Below are 11,472 nucleotides of genomic sequence, written 5' to 3' on the forward strand. Positions count from 1 at the left end.
CATGAAAGGTGTAGAGCAGCAGAGGTGCAAATGGAAACCTTGGTGGCATTAGGTGTTGTTTTTCTAAACATTCTCCATCAGTAAGCACACAGTCTCTCAGTGCTGCACAGTCCCACCGAGATCTTTAAATTGTATTTCTAGGATTTCTCTAAAACAGGGGCCTCAAGCTTTTAAATACAAAGGGATCTCGGGAATGGTTTCTTTAGCAAGAGATTTGAGTAAATCAGTGCTTTTTGTCTCTCTCTCTCTTTTTTTTAGATTTTTTTTTTTATGGACATCAGCTGGGGTTTGTATTTTTTTGAGTCGTGGGGGTGAAGGAGGTTGAGGGCAAAAGAGAGGTTTGCAGACAGGGTGAGCACAACATATACTGGAAAAAATCCCGGATGCTATAAATGGGAGCCCCCTAACAGTGCAGCTCATCTGAAGCAAAATGAAAATATCAGGCATCCAAGAAACATATGTGCAGATGGCTTGGAGCCCAGTCTCCTTACTAGGGCTCTGCATTAAATAAAATGCACCAGGTCATGTTGCTATAGATATAAGAGATTACTGGGTGCAATGTGCACTTCGCTGTGAAGCTGCAGGTTTTTAAACAATTGCAAATACAGACCTTGTTTATGGATCAAGTAAATGGCTTCAATCAAGCAGAGCAGCACTTTTTTGAGGTTTTTGGTGGGTTTTTAATTTTTATTTTATTTATTTTTTTTTGCCAGGGCTGGGGTCAGGAGGCTCCTACTCTGTGAGAATGTGCTGCAGTCTCTGCTCAGGAGGAGCAGCCTCACCACTCACGTGAGAAGCAGAGTCCAAGAGGGCTCTTGACTGTGACCTGTACTTTTGAAGGATGATATGAATCAACCCAGAGCCTTGGCAAGACCTCGCTGCTGGGGCTTTTGCTTTCAGCCAATGTCAATTATGTCATTACTGAGCCTGCAGAAGCTATTACTAATGTTACTTTTACAGTTCACTGCCGACCAGAGAAAAGAGTTTTTCACACTGTTGTCGTTTTGTTGGAGCAAGACTATACGAATCACAGATGGCTTCCCTGCCAGATGCAGCCTCGCAGGACGGCAGTTTGGGGTTTACAAGAGGTTTAATGAAATCCTGGCATTTTACCAACTTTTGGCAAATACTCTTGGGCTGTCAACTCGCACACAAGCAAATCAAGATCCTAAAAAAAAAAAAAAAAAATGTCTAATGACTTGTTCTCGCCGAACGAGGAGGTGAAAAGTTTTACCTGAGAAACAAAACCCAAATGAGCAAACCAATAGTCTATCACAGTGAGCTCATGATCACTGAGGTTACTGAAAGCTCTCACTGCACTCTGGATCTGTTCCCAAGCCCTTGCTGCTGCACTTGAGGGGTCCAGCATATTTCTGCTGACACAGAACACGGATGGTGATGGGGGGAGGTGACATCCAGGTGTGTCGAAATCACCTCATCCTTACTTTGATGTCTGCTGCTCCTTTTTTACTGAGTTGTGACTTTGCTGCTCTGCCCTGGCTGAGAGGTCCTTTGCTGGCCTTTCTGCTTGGTTGGTTTGTTCCTTGATGAAATGAGCAGTTCATTAAAATTGTGCTGAAGGAAATTCTCAGGTGTGTGCCTTTGGATGTAGGACTCATCCCCTACTACACATGCTGAAATTATGCAGAAATAACCAAGATCTATGGGTTCAAGCTGAAAACTTCATTTTTTGAGTTTTCAGGCACATTACTTCCTTTTCTCCATTAATGAAAGTGTGTGCTAAGTGAGACTTGCCATAGCACAGTGTCACTTCAGGCACAGCTTTTCTTTGTTTGTGAGTCTCCACATTTATCCACTCTCGTCATCCTAGACCAAATTTCATCCTGATCCCAACGGCCAAATGGAGTCAGCTGCAGTGACTTGGCTGTGAAGCTTCTTCAGTTTTGGTTTGGATGAGAAATTAGTTCTTAAATCCCAGTAGCCCCAAAGTGCTGCCTCGTGGGTGCAGCTTGTGCACCAGTGGGGTGGAACATAAAGGTGCCTGGACATATAAAAAGTGCATTTGAGCCATTCAAAAAATCATCTCCAGCAAGCAAACCCCGAAGCATTATTCACAGCACAGCTCGAGGCAGCCAGCCTGTCTCATCTGTGGGCCTTTAGCAGTCTCCCAGAACCAACTGCCTTTGCCTCAGCCTGTCTCTGCCTGTCTTTAAATATCTTCATCCTGAGCCTCACTTGAATGTAGATTTTTTATCACCACTGGTGCACAAACCAGATGACTGAATTCTCTGGAGAGGGGAGGAAATAGTGCTTTACATCCAGGTGGCAAAGGAATTAATAAAAGGGATGGAGAAACATAATCACAGAGATGTCATCCTTTTTCCACTGCTGAGGTTTGGATGCAAACCTGATACCTAACCCTCCTTAGAGTTCCTGTGGATTCATCTCCTTCAGAATCTCTCTTAAACAGAGTTATTGTGACTTTTTCTGTGCTGGGTGCTCTGAGACTTTACAGAAATGAAGTTAATTCATGAGATGCAGACTGTATCAGCATCCCTGAGACAAAGATCACCAAGCACTATGGGTATCCCTCTTTTTTCTTGGTGTTGCAGATCACAGAGTCCTAGAATGGTTTGGGTTGGAAGAGACCTTAAAGATCATCCAGTTCCACCCCCATCCAACCTGGCCTTGAACATTTCCAGTGATGGCATGTTAGGGAAGCTATCATTGAATGTAAATCTCACTCCTTCTCTTTCCCAAAAAGAAAAACTCTAAGTGTCAGGCTTTATTGAATGAGATTTTTAATAATTTTAAGTTTTATAGAAGAACTTTGGACAGGATCAGAAGAAATCTAGTGGTTTGTGATAACTTAAAACGTGCCACGTGTCTTTTAATAAAACATTGGCTTGCTGGCCTGGGAGGGATATTGCTAATGAAAGGCTGCAAAACTGCATAATATTCCCTGGTTTATGCAGCAGAAGAGACTCAGTACAGCAGAAACCATGATAATAATCAACCCTGAAATATGTTCTGCTTGAAGTTTTCTTTTCTTGGAAAGCCCTTTACCTGCCCAGTGAAATGCTGAGTTCTGGGTAGGGCTGAAGGTTGGAACTCTGAGGCAGTGACCATGAAGCTCAGAGGTGTGGGAGAGGATGGTTTAATTCTTTTTTATCCCATAAACTGCTAGTGTGAGCCCTCAGCTAAGGCAGCTGGGGCAGATTTCATCTCACTGTGCTCCAACTACATCAGTGAAAAGAAGGAAGAGGGACAATTTACAGGAGCTTGTAGTGACAGGATGCAGGGGAATGGCTTACAACTAAAAGAGGGCAGGCTTAGATTAGATCTTAGGAAAATTTCTTTATTGTGAGGGTGGTGAGGCACTGACACAGGTTGATCTGAGAAGCTGTGGAGGATGCCCCACCTCTGGAAGTGTTAAAGGTCAGGTTGGATGGAGGTCTGAGCAACCTGGTCTGATGAAAGGTGTCCCTGACCATGGCAGAGGTTGGAATAAGGTGATCTTTAAGGTCCCTTCCAACCCACCCCATTCTGTGACTCTGTGATGATTCAAAATCTCCAGAAAAGTTGTGGAAAATCTACAATCTGCACCATGGAGGTGCCAGTGTCTCTCCATTGATTAAAGTGGGAGCTAGCTAATACAGCTTGTATCCCTATGAAAAATATCCCTTCCTTCCTTCCTTCCTTCCTTCCTTCCTTCCTTCCTTCCTTCCTTCCTTCCTTCCTTCCTTCCTTCCTTCCTTCCTTCCTTCCTTCCTTCCTTCCTTCCTTCCTTCCTTCCTTCCTTCCTTCCTTCCTTCCTTCCTTCCTTCCTTCCTTCCTTCCTTCCTTCCTTCCTTCCTTCCTTCCTTCCTTCCTTCCTTCCTTCCTTCCTTCCTTCCTTCCTTCCTTCCTTCCTTCCTTCCTTCCTTCCTTCCTTCCTTCCTTCCTTCCTTCCTTCCTTCCTTCCTTCCTTCCTTCCCTTTTTCCTTTCCATGAGCCAGCAAGGTGCTCATGGTTAATACCAACATCCAAGAGTGCGTGATTGCTAATGTTTAACATTCCCCAATAAAATCACAGCGTTATTAATTTTCCTGCCTTATATACCTCTGGAATGGCAAAAGCAAGAGGAGAAACCTGGCCCAGTGATCCATCATCCAAGGCTTTGAAATAGAGCCAACTTCAGTGAAATCTGAGCAAGCCCTGAGAAACACAAGGAGGGCTGGAGCAACAAGTGCATTCAGTGAGCTATGATATCACCCTCTGCTCCTTTCTGCAGGGGAAACTGTTTATCGGATGTGTAGGAGAGAAGAAAGAAGCAGAAAAGCACATATATTTAAATATTAAAGGCTGCCCCAGGAAAGAACTTAAAATATGAGGTCATTTCCTCGATGAGCTTAAAACATTATTTGTCATCCACGCTGAAACAGGAGAGAAAGGGAAATGAAAGGAGGACAGGAAAGGCACCCTGGGCATTTGTGGTTTGAAGGGAAGGTGCTGGGTTACACCAAGAGCTGAGACAGCCTCGAGGGTGTCCCTTGGATCTGCTCCTGGCTGGCTCTGAGCACCACAGTGGCAGAATTCCTGGAGGGGAACAGATGAGCCTTGGCAAAGCCCTGGCAGCACCTGGGACTGGTTTACATTTCCTTACCATCCAGGCATTTGTCAGAGCCTCCAGCCAAACGGCCTCAAAGGAGTGAGCTTTGCTGTGACTGGTCTGGGCTGTGGATAGCAAATCCCACCAAGCCCCTGGAGGCTGCCTAAGCAGCTTTAGTCATGTGCTAAGGGGTATCTCTGGGTTCCAGGCTGGCTTTAATAGATTCCCCTGCATATCAGAGCAAATTGGGGTGTAATAAAGGCACCATTACATGAGTGGAAAGTTAAAAAGTGCCGTGCAGGGGATTGTTGTGACCCAAGTGCAGCATCCAGCTCTTGCCCTTGTTGAACCTGACAACAGCCACACTCTCCACGATCTGTGTTTTCTCCTGCTCGTGCTGAACTCCCTGCAGAAGCTCTAGGCAGCCCCTGTGGTGGCAGAGCAGCAGGATGTGAGCAAAGTAAAAGTACAGACTGGCACAGGCATCTGTGGGATGCTGGGCTCTGGTCCTGTTCCATTCAGTGGCATGGATGCAGCTGAGATGTCCTGGAGAGGATCATAAGATCATGAAATCACAGCGTGGTTTGGGTGGGAAGGGAATTTAAGGCTTATCTCATTCCAGTCCTGGCCAAGGGCAGGGACACCTTCCACTATCCCAAGTTGTTCCAAGCCCTGTCCAGCCTGGCTTTGGACACTTCCAGGGATCCAGGGGCAGCCAAGGCTTCTCTGGGCAACCAAGGCATCTGGAAGGGACCCTGGAAACTTTGTGCTTCCATTTGATCTGCCCCTGAACAACACAACAAGACTTGCTCCACAAGGAGCCTGTGGTCTGCCCAGCAGCCCTGACCAGTGATTTCTTTGGAGCTGAGCAATCCAGCTGCTGTTTGGCCTCTGGATTGTGCAGCTCCAAATGCATCATTGGTTCCCTGTTATCAAGGGCTCTGACTCAGAGCTCAGGGAAACTTTGCCATTCCAACCTCTGGGAGCTGGATGTTTTGTCCCCCTGGCAAATTTGGCTTGAGCCACACAAGTTTTGTGAAAAATTAGAATGTCTAAGAAAAGAGGAGACTGTTAATTTCTGCATTTTTGCCTATTATAAAAGCTGCACTTCCAGCATCTTGTGACTGAATTAAATGCAGGGTGCCCATGCTCAAATACAGCAGAGAGGGGCTCGAGTGGCTCTGCAGCCCCTCTGCACCAGGGGAATGTCACAGGTCCTTGCTGGCAATAAGGGAATGAACAATTCCTGCTTGTCAGTGTGCAGCAGATGGGAAAACAGCAGGGAACAAGTGGCCATCAGCACCTGGAGCTCCACGGACATTGCTCTGAAGCAATAAATGCTGCCAGTTTAATACTGCACAACCCCATAGGGATGTTAATGCTTCCTGTGCACTCCTCGAGTTCATTTCAGCTCATTTCAGCTTCTTCCAATGCACATTTTAAAAAATAATATTTTTGAAAGGTTATTAATCCGTTTTTGGGGTAGAAGGACCCTGCAGTGCAGCCACCTGCTTTATATGGATCATCGAGCTTCAAGCAGCATCAGCATCACACCCACAACTTCTGGTAGAGCAAGGGTCTCATTTTCATCAAATGTGGAAAGTATTGGCTTATTCTCTGCTCTACATAATAATCTCTATTAATTTAATTTTTTTTTTTTTACATTTAGAAATAACAAAGTAGAATTGCTCAGTGGGATGAACTTCAGCACTAACCACAAACACAGACCTGGCTGCAGGAAACAGAGAGCTTGGAGGCATTACCACATTTTTAGTGTTAAAAGAAAGAAATGGTGAGGAAAATCTGTTCCCTGCTCCCTCCAAGTGTGCTGATCTCTGGTCAGCCTTCCCAGCCTGGTAGTGTGAAAATCAGCAATGCCCAGCCAGCCATTCAAGCAGAAAGAGGGAAGGGTGAAGGGGGGATTTTCAACATCACATCATTAGGAATGATGGCACTGGCACAGTGAAAACCTGCTGAGCCATGTTTCCATGCTCAGAGCCAAATGAAGGCTGATTGGGGCAGGTTTGGTGGGGGTGAGAAGCAGAATTTTCATGACTTGTGACAACAAGTGTATGTTTGTGCACCTGAACTCTGGGTTTTCCTTGCACACCTCCCTGCTGTCCCCTCAGTATCCCCAGGAAGGTGCCAGGGTCACTCTGATCTCAAGGAATTCAGAGATTTCAAGGAATCCTGCTGTACATCCCCTACCACTTGTAAAGGACAAAAGAACTTGGTTCACCTGGCACCTGGCAAGATGCTTTGCTGCAGGAGCATCCATGGGGGAGCAATTCTCCAAAGAAAACCCACTCAGTATCTTCCACATTTCCATTTGCCTGCCTTTGCCTCCCCTTATTACAGAAACCATGTTGTTATTGATATTTTTTCTTCTTTGCTTCTGCAGGAGGTCACCAGGCTAAACCAGCTGCCTCTCACTCCAACAGCCTTTCACTCACAGAAAGTGACAATTCCCTGCAAAATGTCTCAGTCTCCACCCTGGAGCTGAGTGAGTTTCTCAGTCAGAGGAAGCAATTTCAGCTGCCACCTTATGTTAAGGCTTGCAGGCCTGGGAGATGGAAGGGGAGAGCTGAGTGAATTTCTGCATCACCCTGAGCACACAGGACCTCTGAGAGTCCCATGGCTGCCTCCAGATTTCCCCTGGGCCTCCTCCTTCTCCCTTCTAAATATCTCCCTTTCTTAGCAGACATTGCACCCTGACACCACACAGACCTGTGCTTTTCTTGACCCCAGCACACCTTTAGCAAGGCAATGCTTTTGCAGGCAATTTTTCTCCCCCTATTAATTTTTTTTTTTTCTGAGACCTGGATGAAAACTCATTCTTTAAAATCAGTTTTCAGCTTTGTTCTTGATTCTTTTGTGAGAAGGGCAGGTTCCCTGAGCATCCTTCAGTGCAGCCAGCCTGTGGCCACCACAGCTGCTCAGGACCCTCTGAGGCCATGCCTGTCCTCCCTTCACTGAGATCCTTCTGAGATCCCCCCTGCAACACTGTCCGTGCCTTGGTTTGAGTTTTCTGTCAATAACCTCGCTGGAATGGATCTGGGATTTGTCAGGAGAAGGATGTTTTCCTCACACACAACTTAATGCTCAGTCTGGACCATTTGTGATCCGTCTCTGCCTGACATTTTCTGCACTTTGAGAAACCCACACGGCCTCGAGTGGAATTAGATAACCCTTAAATGGTGCTGTGGGCAGCAGTGCAATGGGGTCGGGGTGAAAAATGTCAAAAGTCAATTTAAACAATAAAAACAGCTGCTTTGAACCAAAGCAGGGCTTGTTTATATCATAACACAAGGTTCATCCAGGTTAGGTGTGCTGGAGAAGGGAGCACTGCACTCCTCCTCAGTTTATCAGCAAAGAAGATTTTATTCATTCCTCAGACAAGCCCTTGGACCCAGCCAGAGCTCCCAAGAGGAGAAACTCCCTGGCTATGTCAGATTTCAGAAAAACACGACAACAACAGCCTTGCTTCGCAGATGCTGATATTTCAGAGAGGAAAGTGCATTTTTTCAAGGCAGAAGGCAGCAGCCTGGAGTTCAGTTACATTGTCTGGGTGATTAATGTGTTATTTAGGGAGCAGACAGAAGCAAGGAGCCTGAGAGAGACCTCCTCCCCTCTATGCCCGCCTTCAAGTGCTGAAAAAACCCACAAAGAAAAAAAGCAAATTAACTCATGTGGACATAGTTTTCTGACTATCTGAGCAGCATTTGAAGTACATTGTGTGTATAACAGGAGTGACCCAAACTTGTGCCACCTGAAGACAAATTCTCACGTTTAATTCCTTCACAGACAGCTTATCAGAGCACCCAGGCTAACAACAAGAAAAAGCAACATTGCAAACCAAATTCCCAAAGGAAACGAGCCATGTCTGGTTTATCCTTTTAGATGTGCAAGAAGCAGGATCCAAACTGGTGTGAGTTTCATAGCAGAGCCACCAAATCTCCTCCCCTTTGTATGGCAGAGGTGGCTGAAAGGAGAAGGAAATTTATCCCAAATATGAGGATTCTTTAATGACAGAGATTGAGCAGAACTTCTCATCTTTGGGGTGGCAGGGAACAGAATTTGCTGTCCATCTGGTGGTGGGTGCAGGGAGGAATGCAAGGAATAAGGAGTAAGGATCTCATTTTCCTCCTGGGTACCAGACAGGATCAATACTCTCTGCACCAACTCAGAACTGCCAGGCTCTGACTCCTGAGCGGGAAGTGGAGACCTCTGGGCATCCCCTGGGAGATTTTCTCCCTGGAATTCAGTGTCCATGTCTCAGATGTGCAGCCCTAGCATGTGTGTTTTGCAGGGTATATTTTTCATCACATGGTTTGCCCTCTCTCCTCCTCCCCTCCTGGGGAATACAGCACAGTGCACGCATTCGGCATAGGCTGAAATGTATAAATAAACCAACATTTTGCTGGGTCAGCCCTCTGTTGGCAGCCTCCTTGTACTTTGTCACTGCAGGCCACAGCTCCACTTACAGTGACCATCTTGTCTTGGCAGGACTTGTTTGCTTATTCACTGCCTCCTCAGCTCTGCTGCTTGGTGCCAAAGCACACCAAGAGCCCCTCAATTGCCCTTGGCTTCCCCTCTGCTGAGGAATGCTGAGCTGTGGGACAGTCCATGCCATGGAAAAGGGATTAAAATGCTGCTTGCCAGTGTCCAAGGAAAGGGAGGAGCTCTGTGCTGCCAGGTCTTACTCAGATATGGTCCATAGGGAGAACTGAAGGAGGAGTTTATGACTCCCACCACTGGCTTCCACTTGGGGTTTCAGGTACCCTCACACAGTAATAAGGATAATTATGCCTTGGCACTGATGAAGAGAGACATTTTATGGAACACAGAATCATTAAAGTTGGAAAAGACCCCTAAGATCATCTATTCTAATCATTCTCCCCAACACTGCCATGCCCACCACAAAATAATGTCCCCCGTGTGTCACATCCACAAGTTTTTTGAACAATTCCAGGGGTGGCAACTCCCCCACTTCCCTGGTAGCCTGTTCCAATGCCTGACCACCCTCCCAGTGAAGAAGTTTTTCCTAATATCCAATCGAATCCTCTCCTGGCACAACTTGAACCACAACTGCTCACAAAATTTCCCAGACCAATATCATTCCTCTCTTTTTGTCCAGGAATGAAACCATCTCATCCCTTTTCCTGCATTTAAAATTAGAATAGTTTTTTCCCATCCTAACTCTTTTATGGGTTTGGTCTTTTTCAGTGCTGCATTGTTTCCAAAGTGCAAAGTGTCTGGAAATGGAAAATAAAGAAATCACGGGTCCATGGCTGCCTGTCAGACAAGGACAAGGGGCTGCCCATCACTGGACGGGTGCTGCTGTGGGCACAGCATCCCTAAACATGAGATGTTCAGAGAGGGAGGTTGAAATTTGGAAAATAGGTTGTCAATTCCGGATGTACAACCTCAAAGTAGCCTCGTTCTTCGAGGATGGTGCTCTCAGAACATCATCCTGATCCCAAGCTGGACACTGCTCTGGAAAACATCAAAAATTCTGCGTGGCATTTCAGAGCGACGTCCGAAACATTTGTGTTTTGTAAACAGGAAGTCACTTTGTCTGGAGAGGATATTTTCCCCCCTTCAATAGCTGCATGCAGCCTTTTTACATAACCCCTTTTTGCAGTATTTTGGGACTGAAAAGCTCATTTCCCTCTCATAAGCACAGAGGAGAATGCAGCTGCCACCCAGACATCCTTTAAATGGGACCACATGTAAGCCACTTAGTCTCCAAAAATGAAAGCAAAACACAGAGCTGTCATCACTGCACGGCACCGTCAATCAGAGCTGCTCATAATGTGCTGTACATCTTACACCACGTTCATTATGAGCCTAGCCTCATGTGGAACAGTGCAGCAGAACATTACAAACCCCACAAATTCTGCTTTAGTAAGTGAGGGATAAGCTGGAACAACAAAGTTCTGATCCAGCCTTTTTTTCCTGACCATGAGCATTGGTGAATACAAATTCCTCTGATGTTTGTTCCTCAGCTTCACCCTGACCAGGTTGGGTGCACCTTCCTGAAAAAGGGCATTTTTTGTTCGTGTCTCTCCACCGAACAATCCCAGTGCAAGAATTTTCCTTGCAAGTTCAGCCAAATGAATCTTGCCAGGGTCAGTTCCCCGTGGTGTGGATGGGAGACACCAGGGTGGGTCATGCCCAGCTGGTTTCATCTGCTCCCTTGTCCTTTTGGTGCCAGCACAGGTGCAGAAAAGCCACAATGGGATGTGCTGTGAGGGCAGATGATGCCTCTCACCCCAAGGACCAGGAGAACAGAGAATGTCTGCAGACAGCCTGGAATTTGCCTGGAAAACAGAGACTGTGCAAGGAAATGGTTGGGCCAGGTCAAATCCCTATATCTCAAAACTGCTGGAAGCTGGGAAGGCAAAGATGCCTATATTGTACATTGAAATAAAATCTGGCATCAAGGCTCTTGCCTTGTTTAGAGGCATGAAAGGCTGAGGTGGAAAAGGATGTGTGCTTCCATGGGTGGACAGAATGCATAAAGGGGCTGACAAGTAAAAGCTATTAATTGGACCTTTCCTGTAGCTGCACACCTCCTAAGACTTCTTAAAGGCCAAATAGAAAAAGTCATTATTTTTTCCTGCTTAGCATCATTGCTGGGATCCTGGGCTTGGCATTGAAAAAGAAATATCTGATGGCAACAGATACAGAGAAGAGGAGGACAAGGAGATGGGTCCAGCTGAATGCATGTACAGTTGAAAAAAAATGTTCAAGGAAGGAGCAAAACCATGGAGAAAAAATGGTTGCTTCATAGCATGGCAGATCTATTGGAAGTATTGTTTAAAAATCACAAGGACATTATGAAAATATATTTGTGTAAAGCTCTTCAAGTACCTGAACATCATCTGTAAAGAGTGAGGAGAGTTCATTAAGAGTGA

The sequence above is a fragment of the Sturnus vulgaris genome, chromosome 9, assembly GCF_052056855.1.
Source record: "Sturnus vulgaris isolate bStuVul1 chromosome 9, bStuVul1.hap1, whole genome shotgun sequence".
Taxonomy (NCBI): Eukaryota; Metazoa; Chordata; class Aves; order Passeriformes; family Sturnidae; genus Sturnus; species Sturnus vulgaris.